Source organism: Nannospalax galili, unplaced genomic scaffold (genome assembly GCF_000622305.1).
Source record: "Nannospalax galili isolate Female #2095 unplaced genomic scaffold, S.galili_v1.0 scaffold768, whole genome shotgun sequence".
Taxonomy (NCBI): Eukaryota; Metazoa; Chordata; class Mammalia; order Rodentia; family Spalacidae; genus Nannospalax; species Nannospalax galili.
In genome coordinates, this window is record NW_008360317.1 from 8,575,107 (window position 1) to 8,598,367 (window position 23,261).

At 41.1% G+C, this 23,261-nt stretch overlaps 2 pseudogenes; one reads left to right on the top strand and one right to left on the bottom strand.

Moving 5' to 3' along the window:
* The first annotated feature begins 11,661 nt into the window (after positions 1-11,661).
* Positions 11,662-11,756, top strand: LOC115068755 (annotated as a pseudogene).
* A 10,152-nt stretch (positions 11,757-21,908) lies between these two features.
* Positions 21,909-23,261, bottom strand: part of LOC103727268 — a 30,213-nt pseudogene continuing 28,860 nt past the window's right edge.

The window sequence follows — 23,261 nt, forward strand, 5'->3', positions numbered from 1 at the left end:
TTATTTATTTATTTATTTATTTATTTATTTATTTATTTATTTGTCTTTTTTTTTTGAGACAGGGTCTCCCTGTAGTCCCAGCTATTCTGGAACTCGCTATGTAGACCAGGCTGGCCTTGAACTCACAGGGATCTGCCTGCCTCTGTCTCCTGAGCATTGGGATTAAAAATTTTTGTTTTTAAAACAGATTAAAAGACTAGGATAAAGATTAAAAGGTATAATCTTTTTATTGTGATATACTATATGTATACATAAAAATATGCATATGCTGAGCTGTCTCTCTATCCCCTCTTGTGATTTCTTATTTGATCCATTCATTGCTTAGGTGTGCTGTTTAGTTTTGCCTGCATGTATGTATGTATACCATGTGTGTGCCCTTGGAGGACAGAAGAAGGTGTCACAGATTCCCCTAGAACTGGAGTTTTAAATGATTGTAAGCTGCCATTTGGGTGCTAGGAACCAAACCCCTGTCCTCTGGAAGAACAGCAAGTGCTTTTAACCACTGAGCCAACTCTCCAGCACCCAATCTCTTTCTATTTACGCTTTTTAGTCTCATTATGTGTTCAATTGTTACCCTCACCATAGATGATGAAAGTTAATACATTAGCCTTTAAATGTACTTGACAAATATAACCCCAGAAGTGGCCTCCACCCTTTGGAAACTCCAAGGCAGGTGAAACAAAAGTAAGTTCTTGAGTTCTTGAGCAGATCTTCTAGATAGGTCACCTCTTATGAAATGTAAACTGAAAATAGAGCTCTTTCTTTTTTTTGTCTAGACTATTTAATTTTGTTCTCCCCTGCTATTGTCTACTTCCAAAAGAAGCAGCTGAGTGTGAAATTTGTGGGAAGGATGCTATTCAGAGTTTCATTTTATTGCATAGTAACCTAGTAAAAATCCAGCAGAAAGACATTTCTAGATGATGAAAAACTTTTTGAAAAACACGGGATTCATCAACAGTTTCTCTAAAATAGAACGTTTAACCATTAGAGTTGAAAACTGAATAAGTGAATTGATGATATCAACAAATCATTAATTCAAAGGCAACACTGATGAATTGGAAATAATTGACAATGTTATGTGGTTCTAAGGAATCATTGGCATTATCTGGAGAACTTTAAGAACTTATATCCAACTCCCAGTTGAACTGAACCAGAAATTCTATGAGGAGAGTTTGGTCATTAGTACTTTTTTTTTTGGTCTTTTTGAGCCAGGGTCTCCCTGTAGCCCCAGCTGTCCTGGAACTCACTATGTAGACCAGGCTGGCCTTGAACTCACAGAGATCTGCCTGCCTCTGCCTCCCGAGTGCTGGGATCAAAGGCATGCACTGCCACGCCCGGCCTGGTCATTAGTACTTTTTAAAGGCCCTGTGTAATTATAAACAATAATAAGATTGAAAACCACAAGTTTATGGCCCTGTATTCAAAGTAGGGCCCATTAACAGCTTTACTGGAGGCTGTTCAGAATCTTGGCCCCTACCCAGGCCTACTGAATCAATCTGCAATTTAGCAAAATTGGAAAAGTTCCAGGTGTTCTTGCTTTTTATTTTGGCACTTCACTGTTGTTTGAGGACCCTCCTCCACACCCCAGATCAAACCCAGGTACTGGTGCATGTCAGGCAGGTGATCTATTTCCCTTCCAGCCTCGGGTCTTTCTTAAGTTTCTCATTCCCAGTCTAAACTGGGAGCAGCTTAAACACCATTTGGGTCATTTCAGTCACAACTGCCATTTCAGGTCAATGGGCAGTCTGAAAGTCAGTGTTTCCCATCTACCCCTGAGCAAAACACTGAGGTAAGGTGGTCCTGTCCCTAAGCCATGCATCCAGACCTCTTCACAGGGTTCACCTCTGAACCCTCTTCAAGCTCTAATGCTTTGAACTCTTACACTATTTGTTAAAGATTAAAAAAAAATTTTTTTCTCCTGTTTTTTTCCCCATAAAATTCCAAAACATATATAAGCTAGGCTAGTCTAACACAATATGAACCATTGACCTTCCATGTAGTTCATCTTGCTTGACCCATGCCAGCACCCGTTTCCTCCTCTTTTGAATTATTTGGAAGCAAATCTCAGCTATCAGCTCATTTCATCAATAAATATTTCAATATGCAACTCTAAGCCATCCAAAATACCATCACAATGCTTAAAAAATTGGTAATAATTCCTTAGCATCACCAAATATCCTGTTACTGATCACATTTCAATATTTTAATGGTTTTATAATAATCTTTTTTTTTTTTGTCTTTTTGAAGCAGGGTCTCCCTGTAGCCCGAGCTGTCCTGGAACTTACTATATAGACCAGGCTGGCCTTGAACTCACAGAGATCCGCCTACCTCTGCCTCCCAAGTGCTGGGACTACAAGCGTGCACCACCACACCTGGCATAATAATCTCTTTAAAAAAATATTTTATTTGTTATTTTTATTTTATGTGTATGAGTGTATTGCTTGCATGTGTGCAAGTGCACTTGTATTGTGCAATGCCTGTGGAGGTCAGAAGAGGGTGTTGGATCCCCTGGAACTGGAGTTATGGATGGTTGTTAACCATCATATACTTGCTGGGACTTTGCAAAAGCAGTCAGCACTCTTAACCACTGAGCTATCTCTCCAACCCCCATAATAATCTATTTATTTTATTTTTATTTATTGTTTTTATTTTATGTGTATGCATGTATTGCCTGCATGTAGGTAAGTGCACCTGTGTCGTGCAATACCTGTGGAGGACAGAAGAGGCTGTCAGATCCCCTGGAACTGGGGTTACAATTGTTAGATGCCATGTGGGTGCCGGGATTCGAACCCAGGTTTTCTGCAAGAACAGCCAGTGTTCTTAACCACTGAGCCATCTCTTCAGCCCCCCCATAATAATCTATTTAAATCAGGGTTCAAGTAATGATTAGTTATTATTATTCTTTCATATTTTCTAGACTTCCTTTAATTTTTATGTTTCTCCAAAACCCTTTGCTCCTTTTGCAATGATTTTATAATAATCTATTTTTTTATATTTTATTTTCATTTTATGTATAATTTATTTGTGAAATAAATCAGTTGAGTCTATAAAGTACCCACAGTTTGGATTTTGCTGATTGTAACTCCTTGGTGTTATATTACCATGCTTTCCTGTCCTGTTTATTTTCTGCATATTGTTATTAGTCTGTTAAGGACATGAAAATCAAGTGTATTCGGTTTTAATAACAGCCCTGTAATGTGGGCTTCATGATTGGGGTGAGAGCAGTGCTACTTCAGGAAATCAACTGTGTTGAGGTTCCCCACTTCTAGCTGCAACTAGGACCCACAGTGGGGACCGATGTCATCATTGTGAACCAGGATGATGCAGAAATAGCATAGGGCCTGCTCTTGGCCTTCTCTCTCTGAGCCTCTGTTACAGGTTTGCCATGTGTGAAATCATAACACTTGAAGTTCCCACCCTTTTCTTTCAGACCTTTCTTGAAGGAGCTGTAATTCAGCAGCTCTTCATTTCTGGATGGTTCCATCATAGCTCACAAATATGTTAGTAAATCTGGCCCACTTTTTTCCTCCTCTAAAATGACTATAGGGATGTCTCCGTAAGGCTATTTGTGTATGTTGAGAGAGGTATGATGATGAAGTAGGAAGAAATATCCTGTACTGAACCACCTGCCCCTGAAGTTTGTGGTTTCCAGGTCTCTGCCAGAGTTTGGTCTCATCTGCTATTACTGATAAGCCTATTGTAAATTGAGGATATCACAGTGTGCTTCTCTTTCCTGACCTGGCAAACATCCCAGCCCAGCAGCCCAGCACACAGAGCATTGGCTGTATCCCCTTCTGATCACAGGACTGGCTGGGAGCTATGAGCACTGTTTTACACCATTATAAAGTTGAAAACCCACAAGTCAAGCCATCCAAAGTTGGGGACTGTGTATTGATGGGATGCCAGAAATGCCACCCCCCAACATGTTACTTCTGCATTTGAGGAAATAGCCGAGCAAGTTATAGAAACGAGAAAGAACTCCCCTTTGCTCCTTTTCCCCCAAAAGTAACCATAAAGCTTAGCTGACCTTCCTCGGAAAAATTGATCATAAGAGGAGCCCTGACGTATTTGAGGGAAGGAATGAAGCACAGAGACACCATGAAGAAACTGAGCAGACAGGCCTTGCTAAGTTTCCCAGATTCTCTCCATCAGACCAGACCCTTTTTCCTTCTAACCATAGTTCTCTACATGATTGTCCATAAAAAGTTTCCTTGGTTTCTTTGAGTCTGTATGTTCCTATATGGCATAAAAATTAAATTTTAAAAGAATTTTTTTATGTGTGGGTGCATGATGAGGGGATAGGGGTGTGCCAAGGTGCTGTGTGGAGGTCAGAGGACAACTTTGTGGAGTCCGTTCTCTTTCCACTTTGTGGGTTGCAGGAATCAGATTCAGATTGCCAGGCTTGCATGGCAAGTGCCTTTATCTGCTAAGCCATCTCACTGGCCTCCATGTTGCATCAGACTTGTATTAAACACATTAGCATGTGCTTTTCTATTTAGCTTGTTATAGGGATCTGACACTATAGATAGTGTCAGTTGTCAACTTGACACACCTGGGAAGAAGGGCTCTCAATTGGGGAATTTCCTTTATGGAATTAGCTTGTGGGCATGTCTGTGAAGTATTTTATTGTTTGTTGAGTGATGTGGGAGGGCCCAGCCCACTGTGGGTGGTGCTATCCCTGGGTAGGTGGTCCTGGGATGTATAAGAAAGCAGGCTGAGTACAAGTCAGAGGAACAAGCCAGTCAATAGCATTCCTCCATGGTCTCTGCTTCAGTTCCTGCCTCCAGGTTCCTGCTTTGAGTTCCTGCCCTGATTTCCTTCCAGAATGGACAGTAAACTGTAAGGTGAAATAAACCTTTCCTCCCCAAGTTTCTTTTGATCAGTGATTTATGATAACAATAAAAAGCAACCTAGAACAGGGTCTCAGCTTTGTGATGGGTGAGGAAAAGATCCTGCCTTCTCTTTCTACAATATCATTTAGACTTTACAATGAATATTGCCAAGCATGTCTGGGTCAAAATGGGTAGTTTAAATCACTTAGTCATTTGTGACTCAGGGCCCAACATTTATATTCCATCCTGGCTCTCTAACATCTGTTTTTCAATAGAAACAAATAGTTACCAGTAGGAAAGATCACAGCTTTGGTGTATCGGCTCTTGTCTGGGTTGCCATATAGCACCTCTGTTTGCAAGATCCTTTTCCTCTGTGGAGTCTGATAGCCAGACTGATAATCTGATAGTGCAGCCTGGACTTATTTCAGAGCTCTTCATATTCTATTCTCATTCAGAACTGGTACAGTATGAGTTTTCCAGGAATCAGACTAGCGCAGTAACCAAAATATGGTTCAAGTTGCCTCTAACTCAATCCCACTAAGCATTGTGCCTTCTATAGGATAGTTGGGGGCCAGGATGAAAACACTCACTTTTATAAAATGTCCCTACAGACCATAAGACCCTTAGAACTTCCCCAGTGTAGGACTTACAAGGGGTAGGCATTCAGCTTCTTGGCATGCCTGTGTTTCCAGTGGTTCTTGCTCTTTCCTGTTTACTAGATCCAATTATGGGATTGCCATCTGTGTAATGAACCAGTGTGATTGTGAACTGTCAAGCAACAGCTCTCTGGATTATATCATGACAGAGGGAGTAGGACTTGTCCTGAGAGAGGACAGTGAGGGTACATTGTTCTATCCTTATTCTGTGAAGACAAAGTACTTTGAACTACTTTTGCTGATAGAGAAGAGGGGTAGTTAAAAGTGCTTCTAGAGCATTGGCTACAAACTGGGTGCCAGTGTTACCTTGAACATTTCACCCATAGCGCCACACTGAGAGAAAGCTAAAGTAATAAACAAGCAGCCTCACTTGGTTACCAATCTCCTGTCTCCTGCAGGGGCTGCTAACTAGACAAACCTAGTGAAAGCCAATCAATCCTACAGGTCAGACTGTGTGACTCAGAGCAGGGGAAGGTGAAGATAGGGTAGGGAGATGAAAACAGAAACCACCCACCATGTTGGAACAGGGCATAGTGCTTACCTGATAAAGGAATCAGCACACACATCACACTCTTATGTTAAGGGGGGGCTCCTCACACGAAGCACATATACATAAACTACACTGGGGCAGAGATTATTCACATAAGTAGCCCAGGATTTGAGATTTGGGGACATTCTATTCTTCAAAAAAATTTTTTTGTATGGGGTGTGTGTTTGAGTGTATTGCTTGCATGCGCATATATACCAGTGTACCCGTGTCATGCAATGTCTGTGGAGGTCAGAAGAGGGTGTTGGATCCCCTGGAACTGGAGTTATTAGACAGTTATTAGCCGCCATGTGGGTGCTAGGAATCAAACTCAGGTCTACTGTAAGAGCAGTCAGTGCTCTTAACCACTGAGCCATCTCTCCAGTCCCCTATTCTCCTTTTTTGATTCATCATCATTTCAATAGTCTTTGTACCGGTGAAAGCTTTGACTATGAAGGGTTAAACCACTTTCATCTCAGGCTCAGGCACATTCTTCCTTTTATAGATTATCAGGAATGGGATATTTTAAAAGCTATCAAGGCTAGCATGGTGAAGCATATGCTGTGTATGCCAGCACTCAGGAAGCTGAAATGAGAGAGTCAAGAATTTTAGGCCAAATGGGCTACGTAATAAGACTGTCAGAAATAAATGAAACAAAACAAAAAAGATGTTAGCATTTTGGATGATTCCTATGGACATTATGCTGAGTGAAACAAATAAGTTACACAAAGACAAATACTAAAGGATTGTACTTATGTTATTCCTGAACCAAACCCATTTTGTGTGTTGTGTAGTATGCCAATCACTGAAGCGAGACTTGAAGCAGTTTACTGACGTCAAAAGGTCACCCATCAGAGACCTGCACAGACCTAAGGAAAGGGTTGGTGGTTTCCACTGGTTTCACATAGACAAAAGTGACCTCCAAGTTCCTGAAAAACAACTTAGGCAATTGTTATCAATACCACCCACATGTCAGAGGTCCATGGGTAGCATAGTTAATGGGCTGTGTGACTCTAAAATTGATGATTAAAGCAAGTAGCTAAACACAAGTGAGGCTGGAGGGCTTGTTCAGCTTTTCCTTCGGTTTCACTAATTGTGCTGAACTGTGAGTAGCTGGTCACCTGCAACTGCTTGCTTACTGCTCAAAACAGTAAATTCCATGGGGCAAGGGATTGTGTCTTTTTCCTAGAGCTGAACACAGATCTCAATGAAATAGAAAAGGATTTAGTAAAACAGCATAAAACAAGAAAGGGCATCATTTTGGGGAAGACATTTTCTTGTTTGTTTTTGAGACAAGGTCTCCCTATAGCCCGAGCTGTCCTGGAATTCACTATATAGACCAGTCCGGACTCAATCTCACAGAGATCTTCCTGCCTCTGCCTCCTGAGTGCTGGGACTAAAGGTGTGTACTACCAAACCTGACAGCAGAAGACACTTTGAAAAATATATAGAAGAAAAAAAAAGTAGACTGGGAACCGTAGCAGAACAGAACTGTAGCCTGAGTTCACCATGGGACCAGTGACCACAACAGAAACCAGTAGCTGCTCTTCCTGGCAGAACTCTGGAGAAATTCCCAGGCTTGGAGTCAGCAAGTCTAGAGAGGAGGATGAACTGAAGAACTAGGTGTAGAACGGCTCAGTCAGCCAGTCCCCCTCCTCTGCTAAATACTAGGAACACCACCATTTGCCAGCAGCGGCAGCCCTTGGAGCTCTCAGGAGAGATGTCCAGGGACTCAGGACCCCACCTGTTCTGGTTAGCTTTCTATTGCTGTGATAAAACATTGACCAAACCCACTCGGGGAGAAAAGGGTTTGTCTTACAGCTCACAGTTTGTGGTCAAGGGAAGCCAACGCAGGAACTCAGGGCAGGAACCCGGAGGCAAGCGCTGAAGCACAGACCATGGAGGAACGCTGCTTACTGGCTTGCCCCCTTGACTTGTGCTCAGCCTGCTTTCTTATACAACCCAGGACTATCTGCCCAGAGGTGGCACTGCCAGGGAGCTAGCCCCACCTGAATCACTCAAGGATCGAGAAAATGTCTCACTGACATGGCCACAGGCCAATCCAATGGACGAAATCCTGCAATTGAGGCTCCCTCTCCCCAGGTGTGTCAAGTTGACAACTGAAGCTATCCAACACAATTATCAATTGACCCCTTGTTAACTTAAACACATCACTATTAAATCACAACTTTTCCATTTCTTTTTTAAAAAAAATTTATTTATTATTTTTTATTTTATGTATATGCATGCATTGCCTGTGTGTAGCTAAGTGCACCCATGTCGTGCAATGCCCGTGGAGGTCAAAAGAGGTTGTTGGATCCCCTGGGACTGGAGTTATGGACAGGACAGTTGTTAGTTGTCATGTGGATGCTGGGATTCGAACCCCAGTCTTCTGCAAGAACAACCAGTGGTTTTAACCACTGAGCCATCTCTCCAGCCCCAACTTCTCCATTTCTTAGCTCCAAGAGCTCATGTTAAAGTTAATATTGCAACATAAAACAGTACAACTTTAAAAGTCCCACAGTTCTTAAAAATTCAAACACCTTAAAAAACTCAATATTTCTTTAAAATAATACAATGTCTCTCAACTGTGGGCTCCTGTAAAATCCAAAATAAGTTATAGACTCTTATTTCTTTTTTTTTCCTTTTGGTCTTTTTGAGACAGGGTCTCCCTGTAGCTCCAGCTGGCCTGGAATCCACTTATATAGACCAGGCTGGCCTTGAACTCACAGAGAGATGCACCTGGCTCTATCTCCCAAGTACTGGGATTAAAGGTGTAGGCCACCACACCTGGCCATACTGTCTTATTTCAAAAGGGAAGAACTAGACACACTTAAGTAAAACCAAAGTCCAGCGATGTAGCTCCATGTTGGACATCTGGGATTCACTCATGACCTTCTGGGCTCCAAAGGGCTTGAGCAGCTCCACTTCTTTGGCTCTGCCGTCCACATCATATGTGGCTTGTCTCATAGGCTCAGGCCGACTCCACTCCATATCTGTGGCTGCCCTTGGTGGTGGTTCCATCTCCAACATGTTGGGGCCTCTACTGAAACTAGGCTGCACCTTCACCAGTGGTCTCTTCTGGACTCTTAGGATGCGAAGTCTTAAATTCTCTTCATGACCCCTTCAATTCTGGGGGTCTTCACTGTAACCCAGACCACACCTTCACCAATGGCCTTTCCCAGCCTCTCACAGTGCCACACCTCACTCAGTTGCTCTCTAGGACCCCATTATACCTTCAAAACTAGTATCATGTAGGAAATTCTTACACATTACCAACTCCTGCTTCCGGCTTGAGATGGAGTCTCAGGCCCCCTTCTGTGTGCTGACCCTCAGGAAATACTTCCCAGAAGATTTCACATCAGTGATGCTGGTCTTTTGTTAATCACAGCTGATCTTCAGTCCCAGCTGACTAGAAACTAGAGTCTCAATTCAAAATATCACACAGACAGCCCTGATAGTCTTTGCTTCCTTTGTAATGTCACAAGCCAGGCCTCCATCATCCACACTTCTCTTCAGCATAACTGCTCCAGCTCCACAGCAGAAGCTCACTAAGTTGTGAGCATTCAATAGCTTTTCCAGCCCAAAGTTCCAAACACAAGCCTCCAAAAACCAATATGGTCAGGTCTGTCACAGCAATACCCCACCATCCTGTTATCAACTTCTATTCTAGTTACCTTCTATTGCTATGATAAAAGCACTGATCAAGGGGCTGGAGAGATGGCTCAGCACTGACTGCTCTTGCAGAGGACCTGGGTTCAATTCCCAGCACCCACATGGAACCTAACAACCATCCTTAACTCCAGTTCCATGGGAATCCAAAGCCCTCTTCTGACTGCCTTGGCATTGCATAGCACCGGTGCACTCACATACCTGCAGGCAATACATTCATATACATAAAATTAAAAAAATAATAAATAAAATGTTTTTTTTTTTAAACACTCATCAAAACCAACTTGGGGAAGAAAGGGTTTATTTGGCTTACAGCTCACAGTCCATCATCAAGGAAAGTCAAGGCAAGTACTCAGGGCAGGAACCTGGAGGCAGGAGTTGAAGCATAGTCCATGGATGAATACTGCCTATCAACTTGCTCCCCTGGCCTGTGCTCAGCCTGCTTTTCTTATACAACCCAGGACCACCTGCCCAGCGGCAGCACTACCCACAGTGGACTGGTCCTCCCACATCATTCAATGATTTTGAAAATGTCTCACAGACATGGCCACAGGCCAGTCTAAAGGAAATTGAGGATCCCTCTACCCAAGTGTGTCAAGCTGGTAACCGAAGCTATTCAGGGTCTTCATCCCATGGGGTTCTCACTCATTCTGTCAATTCTATGCCCTAAATTCCTCCCAGTGAGCACTCCTGGAGAAGCGCCCCCATGGGAAGGACACAGAGGTTTCTCCCATTCTGCAGGGAGGGGGGCTAATAGGTGGCAACAGATTGAAGGGAGGCCTTTTGGCTAAATAGGCCTATTCATTTGTAAAGGAAACATATTGGTGTTGCCTATGAAGGTCAATATCATTCATATACCATGTCAATAGAAGAGCTTGATATTTACAGAAATGAAAGCTAATGTTGATAACAATTTGAATAGAGTATATCACTTAAAGAATGAAAGATAAATAACACAAGAAACAGAACTTTGAAAAAATTCTAATCTAAGCACCAGAGGCTGTGCTATCTAATAGAAAATGAAGAACAGAAACACGTGATTATAAAAAAGCACACTCAGAAAATACAAAAGAAATCTCAGAAATTAAAAAAGCCAAAATAAAATTTCAAAACAGAAGAACTGAATTAAGTAGAAGATTATATAGGGATCGAACAGTTTTAGACAAAGAAACATTCTAACATATGGAACTATAATGAGGGAACATTGAGATAAAGGCCCGGAGATACAATATATAGTTCATAGCAATTCTTGAAAGTGAGAATGGTAAGCAAAGATAAATCATTTAAAGAAATAAACGATAGCTTCCCTGAATAAAGAAAAATCTAAGTGTTTTGACTGAGAAAGACAGCAGTTACATAAGACTGTGTAGAAGGAAGAGAAGGGAAGAAAGAGCAGGACAAAGAGGAGAAAGGGGGGGAAGGGGGAGGAGAAATGGGGGAAGAGGAAGGATAGGAGGAGGAGGAGCAGGAGGACGAGGAGAAGAGAAGCGAGGGAAGAGGAGGGCTGGGGAGGAAGATGGGAGGAGGAAGAACAAGATCTCCTAGACATATTTTGGTGAATTTTCAGAATGCAGGTTTTCATAGTAGTGTAAACCTGTAGTCTCGGCACTCAGGAGATTGAAGCAGAAGTTTAGGAGTTCAAGGCCAGCCTAGGTAATAAGACCCTGTCTAAAAAGAAAAGAAATTTCAGAATACCAATGTTTAAAAGAAAACTCTAGAGTTTTGCAGAAGAGAGAAAATAACTTTCTCATGAGAAAATGAACAAACTTGGCATCAGATATTTCTAAAACATTTATATAAAAGAGTATCTCCAATTTATGAGGAAGAAATAAGACCTATTTCAACCTAAAAATCTATACTCACTCAAATAAGCAAATGTGAAAATAAAAATCTTGAGTACTCACAAAGTTTATTTCTATGTATGCTTTCTCTAAAACACTTAATTGAGGGCCTATTCCTTCCAAACTGAACAGAAATCCAAAAAAGAGGGAAAGTGCGATGATTGGGTGCTCATGCCTCTGCCTGATATGTGCCTCCCTCAGACCTTGTTGGCACATTATCAGTCTGATGTGGAAAATAAAAAGGGGCAACATGGAATCCAAGAAACTGTGAATTAACCTAGGAGAGAACAAAGGGACCCACAGGCATTTATTTAGAAAACTGTAAGATCAAATAAAATATGGAGTGAAAGGCCTCCAAAAAATATCTTTAAGAAAAAATTAATTTTGTTACACATGCCAACCACCTCAAAACCTTGAAGTGCTTAATAAGAATCTAGAGTTTTCACTGAGTGTGGTGGCACACGCTTTTGATCCCAGCACTCGGGAGGCAGAGGCAGGCTGATCTACATAGTGAGTTTCAGGACAGCTGGTACTACAGGGTGACCCTGTCTTAAAAAAACAACAAAAGAAAAGAAAAAAGAGTATGGGGAGGGGAGAGGGAGGGAAGAAGGAAGGAAAAGAAAGGGAGAAAAAGAAACTGGAGTTCTCAAAAATTATATGCAAATTCATACCCAGCCCCATCCCCCATATATAAAAGGAAATTAGAAACTTTAGAGAAAACATACTATATAGGAAAGTTGAAAACCAAGTATGGAACTAAAAAAAGTTCACATGATTTTTGAGCTATATATAGAATTTTGAAAACTATTTTACTTAGTCATAGTACAGCTTTAATGACACGGACTCTTCTGTGGGTTTAGTCTTTTACTTGCTTCTGCAGTGAACCCATCGGCAAAGTCTGGCAGTCTTTTTACAGTAACAGTCACAACAGAATGAAGAGTAAGAGCAGTGACAGAATTAAACAGAAATGGGAACAAGGAAAGAAGCCGGAGAGCCCTGTAGATGCCACAGTGTCCTCCTCTTACACAGTGGTCATTGGAGGACCAAGCTATAGGGTGATTGTCCCTGCGGAATGCAATTTGGAAAGGTAGTGTGGGTGCAGAGAGGGAAGATATGATACCCTGGCCTCTGTCTTCTCTAGTGAGCCCAGTTCTAATCTTTAGTCTCAGGTAGAGCACATTTACTCCCCATTATCTGAGCGAAGACAGACTGAGCTGCCACTATCTGTTTTGAGATCCACAACCATAAATCCCAGTTTCTACCTTTTTCTACTGTTTCTGGTTCTCATAAGTAATGATCTCATGGTCTCACTTCTGAGTCCTGCTAAATCTTTTTTGTTTTGTTTTCTCTTTGTGTCTTAGCTATTTTGTTTGTTATAGCAAAATACCTGAGGTTTGGTACTGTGCTGGTTTGAATGAGAATTATTCCCAATCAGCTCAAGTATCTGAACATTTGGTCCCCAGTTGGTAGTACTGTTTTGGGGAGGTGGTGCAGACTTGCTGGAGGAAGCAACATTATAGGGGGTGAGCTTTCAGAGTTTATAGCCTTGTCCCACTTCCAGCTTGTTCTCTGTGCTTCCTGTATGTAGATGGAAAACTGATCTCAGCTTTCCACCCTGGCCTCCTGCTGCTGTACCCTCTGACATTATGGACTCCCCCTCTGGAACCAAAAGCCCAAATAAACTCTTCCTTCTCTAAGCTGTCTTTGGTCATGGTATTTTATCACAGAAACAGAAAAGGAACTGATACAGTACATTATAAGAAAAAGATATTTCTTTAGCTCACAGTTCTTGTGGGAGTGGAAATTCCAAGGCAGGGAAGTACCACTTAGCCAGTCAGGGACTTCTGGTTGCAATATAGCATGGCAGATGGCACCTAACTATGAGCGAATGTGTAAGAGAGATTATATTATCAAAGAAGCAAGGCAGCAAATCAAGAAAGATGAATTCACCTTAGAGTAACCCTCTCTGAAGCAACCAGTCTCGTCCTGGGAGACCTAGCTTACTATCATAAGACAGGCATTAATCATTTCTCACTACCCCAATACTCTTATATTAAGAAGTAAGTCCCCAATGAGCTTTGGTGGTACCAGAACATATACATAATTTTTATTGAGACAGGGTGGTATTGCAGGGCAGCCTCAGTCACTACATAGTGATGATCTCAAACTTATGATCCTCCTACCTCCACCTCCCAAGCACTGGAATTATATGCCACTATATCCAGTTTTTGTCACATTAAGGATCAAATCCAGCATGCTAGGCAATCTGTCTGCCAGGAGAGCAACACCCCTAACCCCCAAACATATATAAACCACAGTACTTTGCATGTTTTGTTGAGCAATGCTTAATGTTTGCAGCAGATGAAATACATCTTACTATGTCATCTTGATAGGAACTCATTGAATTACTTTCATTTGTTTTGATTTTGGTCTTTTTGAGACAGGGTCTCCCTGTAGCCCTAGCTGGCCTGGAACTTGCTATTTAGACTGGGCTGGCCCTGAACTCACAGAGATCTGCCTGCCTCTGCCTCTTGAGTGCTGGGATTAAAGGCATGCGTCACCATGCCTGGCTCATTGAATTACTTTTTTAATTTTTTTAAATACTTTATTATTTTATGTGTTTGAGTGTAGTGCCTACATGTAGGTAAGTGCACCAGTGTCGTGCAATGCCTGTGGAGGACGGAAGATGCTGTTGGATCCCTTGGAACTGGAGTTAGGACAGTCGTTAGCTGCCCTGTGGGTGCTGGGATTCGAACCCGGGTCTTCTGCAAGAACAGTGTTCTTAACTGCTGAACCATCTCTCCAGCTCCTCATTGAATAACTTTTATAAAAAATTTTTTCAAAAAAAAAAAAAAACTGAAGGGAGCTGAATAGATGGATCAGTGGTTAAGAGCACTTATTGCTCTTATGGAGTTCAGTTCCCAGCACCCACATGGCAATTGGCAACTGCCTGTAACTCCATTTTTAGGGAATCTGACACCCTCTTCTGGCCTCTGTGGGCTCCATGTGGTACACATAAACTCATGCAGGCACACACATACATACAGATAAATTTAAAAAAAATATTTTTTAAAAACTTCAAGTACTGAAACTATATTGGATCTCATGCAACATATGGATATTACTTGTTATTTTCTGTGCATATGCAAACTAATAACATCTTTCAAACCAATTACGGTATCTCTTTTCTGAACCCCAAACCACAGTTATTTCATGTCAATGCACATCCCTGTGACTGTGGCATTTGAATGCACTCTTCTCAGAGATAGGGTTTGGAGGAGTGGGGCACAGGTATTGGGAATTGGGTGAACAATTGGAAATATATATTGTTTCTTTTCCCATGCCTCAGTTTCCCTCATGGAATACTTTGTGTCCTAGTTTACTTCTCTGTTGCTGTGATAAAACACTGGCCAAAACCATATTGGGTAAGAGGGGTTATTTCAGCTTACAAGTACAGCCCATCCTTGAGGGAAGCCAGGGCAGGCACTCAAACAGGCATCTGGAGACAGGAACTGAAACACAGACCATGGAGGAATGCTGTTTAATGGCTTGCTTGTCCTGGCTTGCTCAGCTACCTTTCTTATGTAGTCCAGGCCCACCTGCCTAGGGATGGTCCTGCCCACAGCATCCTGGCCCTTTCTACCTCAATTAGCAATCAATAAAATGCCCCACAGATATGGTCACAGACCACTGTGGTGGAGGAAATTCCTCAAATGAGGCTCCCTCTTGCCAGGTATGTCTAGGTTTGTGTCAAGTTGACAGAAACCAGGACACTACATCATGCTATATTTTAACAGCCAGCTGCAACAGCCCTTTTGTCCTTACTTGTCACCTTAAGTCACATGTACCTCTCTTTTCCTGGTCCCCAGTCCTCCGCCCAATCCTTGGTGTGAGATCATTATCTAGCCTCCCTCTAATCATTTTTTCCCATGGCTGACTCATTCCTCTCCCCAATGGTGGTTGTTTTGAGCTATTACTCATCCTGGAGGCTTTTCTTTGAAATCATCCTCAGGTACCCTCCTTTACCTTTCCCTTAAGCCATGGAGATTAGAATGGGAGGCACACACCACTAAGCATTTCAGAATTGCTGAGGGCACAATCCTTTCTATGATTCTCTAAACCCAGTAAGAAAAACTATTGGCAATTGTGGGTTAACAAATAAGCAAATTAGTAGATCCTGTGGTGTCAAGTCTTTAAAGACTACCATTATGTTTCAAAGCTATTTTGCATCCACTAAGCTGTAGAGACTACTAACACATACACACACACACACAGAGAGAGAGAGAGAGAGAGAGAGAGAGAGTCTTGTGTTTGCTCTCTAGAATGCCTAATAGTTAACTGGTCACATGACCACCCAGAATAAAGACTAGTTCCTAGCATCCTATAGTTAGATGGGACTATGAAACCAAGTACTGATCAGTGAAAGGTTAATGGAAATGTGAAAGGCTTTGAGGTGGGCCCATTTTTGTACATTTCTCTTTTAACTGCTTAGAACTAGGCATCAGATGGTAATGTTACAGGTGTTAGAGTCAAAGACTGGGTCCTGGCAGACCTGACAAGCTAGACTTGATCACTTGTCCTCAATAAGCCAATTAAAGCAACAAGTTAACAGTGAAAAGATGAGACAGGAGATTTATTCATGTGGTCACATTGAGAACAGGAACAAATAGAGATCCAATGATATTCTGAGGTCATCTTCAGGATCTGACATGAGGTTTAGGTTTAAATAGAGGGCAAGAGGTATGTATAATGAAGCAGTTCTGGTCAGGTGGGGTCTTCCCCATCATTGGCCCATTATTGCCTTGACTTCAGTCTCTCCTGTAAGGCAGTTTGGCAGGTTGTCAGATTTGTGTGTGTGAAATCTCCTTCCTGGAGACAAGTTTCTCTGGCTGACACAGGGTTTCAGCCCTTATCTTCTCCCAGCATGATTATTCCCAAGGAAATGTCAATTCTTTGGGGACCATGTTTCAGTAGTATGTTAGCCAAAGGGAGGGGTACAATAGACTCTTTAGATACCTTCATTCCCATCAGGACAGTTACATTAAGAGCCACACCGCCTTCTGGGATCATGCTGCAGCTCCAGAAGAGCAGACGAGAGCAGCGAAGGCCTGGACCCAATGCGCCTGCAGAGCAGACCGAGACCACCTGCTTCAGGACTTATTTTATGTACAAAGAAAGGAATTTCTTTTTCTGACCTGCTGGGAGTGGCGGGTGTGGGCATGTGGGAGGATGGGAGGATGGGGGTGGTTGTGGTGGGTAGGGGTGGAGGGTCTGTGGGGTGGTGGTGGGTTGTTTGTACTTATGTGTAGGACAGATTTGTTTGTTTCAAGCTGCTAAATCTTGGCTGATTTAATGATCCTTAGAGAGTGTGCATAGTTGGTTTTTGTTTTTTACTGGCTCAGATGATGCAGATAGGAAGTATCTAGCTCACTGTGCTTTTCTTTTTCTGTGTGAGATACCACACGCTTACTTTTTCTGCATTGTCTCATTCAACTTTGGCCTATAACACTAGTATTATTTTTATCTTAAATGAGAACAGATGGTTGAGGGTTGAACTCAGGGCCTCTCATATATTAGGCAACCATTTTGCCACTGTACATGCTCTAGCCCTTGTTTTGTTTTCTGAGATACAGTCTCACTATGTAGCCCAGGCTGGCCTTGAACAGGCCCTGTGGCCCAAGCTGGTTCCCACCTCGTGATCCTCCTATGTCAGTCTCTCAAGTTCTGGGATTACAGGTGTGTACCACCACACCTGGCCTTGTGTAACTTCTTTTGAATGCTGATTCTATCCCTCATGTAATTACCAAAAAGGTATTAATGTTCACAACCTTTAGTAGTCCCTACTATGTGCAGGTACTGCAATAGAGAGAAGGCAAATTCAAGAAAGGCTGGGCTGAAATGAGCAAGAGAGGCGCCAGAATAGAAGTGGGGAGGACAGGGCTGGGATTTCGAGCAGTCGTTCTGTGTTCTGAGCACCTTTCAATGGTGCTGGCTAGTGTAATTTTCTTCTCTTTCCACTGATGTACTTTGAAAATGCGATTGATGAATGAATTCTTTGTGAAGTTTGGTAATCCAGGGCTCTTGTTAGTACATTTGTCAAAATTATTTTCTTATATTGTTATATATGGATTTCCTATCTATTTTGTGTTGAAAAATTTTGAAATCACAAAAATACTACTCATCAGTATATATTAACTCTGGAAGGCAGTTACTCTGTGGTACATCTTGTCTTATTGACTCATATCTAAATTCATCATGAGATAGAAGAAAATGACATAGCATAAAAACAATTTATCATCTTCAGGATAATCCCTGGGGATATTTTGTATGCATTAAGCTACAAATGAAGTCAAATGAAAGATTTTTTAAGTTCCCTTTTATAAACTAACAGATCAGCATTTAAGAATCCCTGTAAGGCCAGGCATGGTGGTGCACATCTTCGATCCCAGCACTTGGGAGGCAGAGGCAGGCAAATCTCTGTGAGTTTGAGGCCAGCCTGGTCTACATAGCAAGTTCCAGACCAGTAGGGCTACATGGAGTCCCTGTCTCAATATGATTTTTTTTAAAAAAAGAATCCCTTGTCAGGTGTGGCTATGCACATGTACAATCCTAACACTTAGGAAGTAGAAGCAAAAGGATTCCAAGTTCAAGCCAGCCTGGGTTACCTGAGACCCCATCTCAAAAAACCTAAAAATAAAGACAGCTTTTTTAGTTAAAACTCTTTTAGAAAATTAATATTTGACAAACACTGTTGGTGTATTATGAAAATAACTCTCTCTCTCTCTCTCTCTCTCTCTCACACACACACACACACCACATACATCAGGTCTATGTAGCTTACACTGACCTTGACTCAAGATCCTCCTGCCTCAGCCTCCTGAGTACTGGAGGCTGTACTATCATGCCAGCTTAAACAACTCAGTTGTTCTCTTAATTCTTCTTTCTAAACTGAAGAAAACAGTTTCCATGCGCATTTCAAACAACTGATATGGTGACAATCAGCTCAAATCAGACTACACTTTGCTGTGAAATTCTATAATAAAATCTTATGCTTCTATATGATACTCAAATATCAACCTGATCATTCTTTTAACTGAGTCTTACAGATGAAAATATCACTCAGAACCTAATCCTACGTATTATAACATTGAGTCACTTTTGCAAATTAGGTTTTCTGAGTCACTTTTTCTTGATGCATTATGACAACTGCATCATTTTTTTTTTTTTTTAGAAAATTTGGTTATCCAAATAGTGGGCTATGAACTACTCAAAAAAAATTCGGTTAGAAAAATCTTGAGCAATTTCTGTAGTATTACTGGTATTATAAAAGAAACAGCTAAATATAAAAGCAAGTTAAAGAGACAAACTCAAAAGTTTTGATTACGAAGATAAAAAATAAACTTTGCTATGGCAGAAGCATTGCAGATAAAAAGAAAAGGCAAAGTATAAATTTGTAGAAATATTTAAGATAAAAATAGCTCCCGGAAATAATGTAAAAAGCTTAAAGGCGATAGAATCCTCGGCAAAATTACAGACAAATAATTTACAGAAATAGAAAGCGCAAATTGCTAACAAACGTTGAAAGTTACTGTCTCGAGCAAAGAAAGAAATGCAAGTTGGAATGAAGAACCGTTTTAAGTGCCTCATGCTAGCAAATATTTGAAAATAATACCGTTAGAAGTGATGTGAGAGGATGCCTTGATCAGAGCGAAGCACTGGTTTTTCTTCAGACCCTGTGAATCTTTCACCTTTTACTTACCAGAGAGAAAGCATGTAGACTTTCCCCATGAACATGATACATCAGTAGATCTAGGGTTGACAATAATAAATTGGGTATTTCAATGTACCTGGTAGAGAGGAGTCTGAATGTCCCTGACACAAAGAATGATATATGCCTGAGGTGACAGAAATGCCAACTACCCGAGTCTGACCATTATATATGGTGTACATGCTTTGACCTCTCACTGTACCCTGTAAAGGTGTGCACTTTCTGTAAGCCAGTTAAAAATATGTACATTTAAAAAGCATGATGCTATTTCTGTATTTTTCATAGATAGTTACTGATCATATTAAGGAGGGCTGTGTTGCTTTTCTAAATTCCCCTTTAAATAAAACACTGTTGGCAACAATGCAACTGACAGATGCCCTGTAATCCATGTAGAAACATAAATTTGTTCTTACTCTCTAGAAATCAGTTTAGCAATATGTGTCAAATGTTTTATGCTATATTTCATGCCAATATTTTATTTCTTGGTATTTGGCTTATGAAAGTGGTCTTATATGTGGTTAAAGATTTATGTATAAAGATACTCATCAGAATGCTATTAATAATTGTGAGAAAATGAAAGTAATATAAGATCAATATTAGGAGAATGGTTAAAACAATTATGATCAAACATAAAGGAGAACAATATGCAATCACTCAATTTCTTTTTGCAAAGATTTTTCAATGACATAAGGAAATGCTTTTAAATGGAGAGAAAAAATATAATAGGGGCTGGAGAGATGGCTCAGCAGTTAAGCGCACTGACTGCTCTTGCAGAAGACCCAGATTTGGTTCCCAGCACTCACATGGACGCTAACAACTGTTGATAACACCAGTTCCAGAAGATCTGACACCCTCTTCTGGCCTCCCTGGGCACTGTGTGCATGTGGTGCACCTATATTCATGCAGGCAAAACACTCACACACATAAAATTAAAAAAATACAATAGAGGAAGAAAGGGATGATGGCACACACAAATAAATACAGCTTTCTAGAATATGTAGGCAGGAAGGTCAGAAAGACAAAGCCATTTTCAGCTATGTAGCAAGTTTTGAGACCAGCCTAGAATACATGAGACCCTTCATCAAAAATTTTTTAAAAAATGAAGAGCAGGTCTGATCCAAAGACTTGATTTCAGAATGAAGGAGGCAAAGTTCATGGATTTAAAGTGATAAAACTCTGCATCAAGATCAGGAATGTGATACTGGGACCAGAGACTGAAGAGAAGACTCAAGATGGTAGTAAGAAAACCAGAAATCTGGGTTCTGAGGAAGGGAAGGCCTAGAACGGAACAGGGAGCAAGAAAGGGTATCAATGAGGAAAGGCGAACAGAAAGTAGACAAAGTACATTCCTTCTAAATAAAGAGAGTGGAAAGAAAAAGTTCCAGCATGCAGGTAAGTGTGTGCTCAGCTCCACAGGGAAGGGAAGCTTTCTGGAGCCAACCCTTTTCCAACACACAGAGAAAGAAGATGGGTAGGAAATACACCAAACATTCCCAGTGACCCTGGCTGAGCACTGGACTGTGGAAGATTGTAACTTTACTCCTTTATATCTTTTTGTATTTTTATAATAGCACAAAACATTTTAAAGAATTTTGACTACAGAAAATCAGCTTTTATTCTATTTCTGTCAAATTCAGAAACATGACATGAGGGTAGAAGATAACTAAAAGAAAGATTTTTTTTTTTAATGGTCTTTTTGAGCTGGCTTGGAACTCACTATGTAGGCCAGGCTGGTCTTGAACTCACAGAGATCCACCTGCTTCTGTCTCCCCAGTACTGAGATTGAAGGCCTACACCGTCATACCCCACCTAAAAGAAAGATTTTTTAATGCATATCCTGTAAAACCATTCCTAATTGCTCCACAAATGGACTTTCCTTCCACATCTCCTTAGGGCACTGAAATAATCTATATTAACTTGAGAATTTCTCAAATACATGTTTTGTTTTGAGACAAAGTAGCACTATGCATTCCAGGCTAGCCTCAACTTGTAATCCTTTAGCCTTCTAGGAGCTGATATTAAAATATATGCTTTTTTGTTTTGTTTTGTTTTTAGCTGTTTGGTAGGTGTGACAGTCAATGGGTAAGTTTTATCTTTGATAACTACTGCTAAAACCTTCATTTGTCTGAAGTTTGGTGTTCTACAGTGTACTGGGGTAATTATAGTTAGCAATTAATAATGTATGAAAATAGCTAGAAGAAATAATTCTGATGTTCCCAATATAAGAAAATGATGAATGTTTAGGGTGATGGATACATTCATTGTCCTGATTTCACTAGGACACACTGTACATGCATGCACCTTATGTTATAGAGAAATTTTTGAACAGCTAAGCTATCAAGCATTTACCCAGGAGAGAGATGGAAAGCTCATTTATTCTTTCACATGTGTGTGGTCCCAGAATTAGCAACCAAGGCTGTAAGATTTCCCAGCCCTGAACAGAAGTACAGACAGGGAGTATAGAGGTCTTTTTTATGTCATTTTATAGGTGGTTTCTGGACCCTATGTCTCTCTTCATGATGAGTCATGTTGTCTCGGGAACATTCCTTCCTGAGTTCACTTGATCATCATAGCTTACAAAGTAGATATCCCAGGCATGGGTCAGAACATCTATCACATTTTGATGGTCACAGCTGGGTCAGGCTGCTTGAGCTAGAAAGCAGTCAAAGGGCCATTTCAGTTTACGAAAACAGTTATCAGCGGGGGTGCTTGGCTTTAATCCCAGCACTTGGGAGGTAGAGACAGGCAGATCTCTGTGAGTTCAAGGCCAGTCTGAGGCTACAGGGAGACCCTGTCTCAAAAAGACCAAAAAAAATATATAAAATATAGCTCAGTGGTTAAGAGCACTGAGTGCTCTTACAGAGGATCCAGGTTCTAGGACCCAGATTCAGTTCCCAGCACCCATATAGAAGTTTAGGTAATGATCACATTTGAGCTACACTTTCCCTGGACTAACTGGACCAGGTGCCTCATTAAATCAGTTGGTGAACTTGCCATTTTCTTAGTTTTACATCTTTCTCAGCAATTAGACATAGTGAGTGGAGATCATCACAGAGTTTCAAGATATTACAGAGTAATAAAACATTTCAAGGCATCACAGAGCAATAATAAATCACTGAGTAGTAAAATATCACAGGGTTACATTTTAAGATATTTATTGAAACAAAAGGAACCTATAAAATAGTCAGTACACTGGTCACCATAAAGCCGAACTAGGCAAATTCTAGATCTTTTCTTTTCTTTTTTTTTGAGACAGGGTCTCCCTGAAGCCCCAGCTGGTCTGGAGCTCACTATGTAGATCAGGCTGGTCTTGAACTCACAGAGATCCACCTGCCTCTGCCTCCTGAGTGCTGGGACTAAAGGCATGCACTACCACACCTGGCTAAAGTATATATATATATAATTATTATGAGGCAATTAAAAATAATAGGGGCTGAGAAGGTCGCTCAATTTGCAGAGGGCTCACCTAGAATGCGCAAAGCCTTGGGTATGATCCCCCAGCACTGCTTAAACCAGCATGGTGGCACACATGATATTGTTGCAGCACTAGAGAGGTAGAAGCAGGAAGTTCAAGGTCATCCTCAGTGGCATAGAAAGTTTGAGACCAGCCTGGGCTACATGAGACTCTGTCTCAAAAATAAAAAATAACTGTTAGAAGAAAACATTGGGAAAAACCTACAAGATATAGGTGTAGGAAAGGATTTTCTAAACTGGACATCAATTGCGCAGGAAGCAAGGGCAAGAATTAACAAATGGGACCTCATGAAACTAAAAAGCTTCTGTACATCAAAGGAGGCAACCAGGGAAGCGATCAGAAAACCCATAGAATGGGAGAAAATCTTCACCAGTGACACATCCGACAGAGGTTTAATATACAGAATATATAACGAACTCAAAAAACAGAGTCAAGACAAGATTAACCCAATTAAAAGATGGGCTAAGGAGCTGAACAGAGAGTTCTCAAAA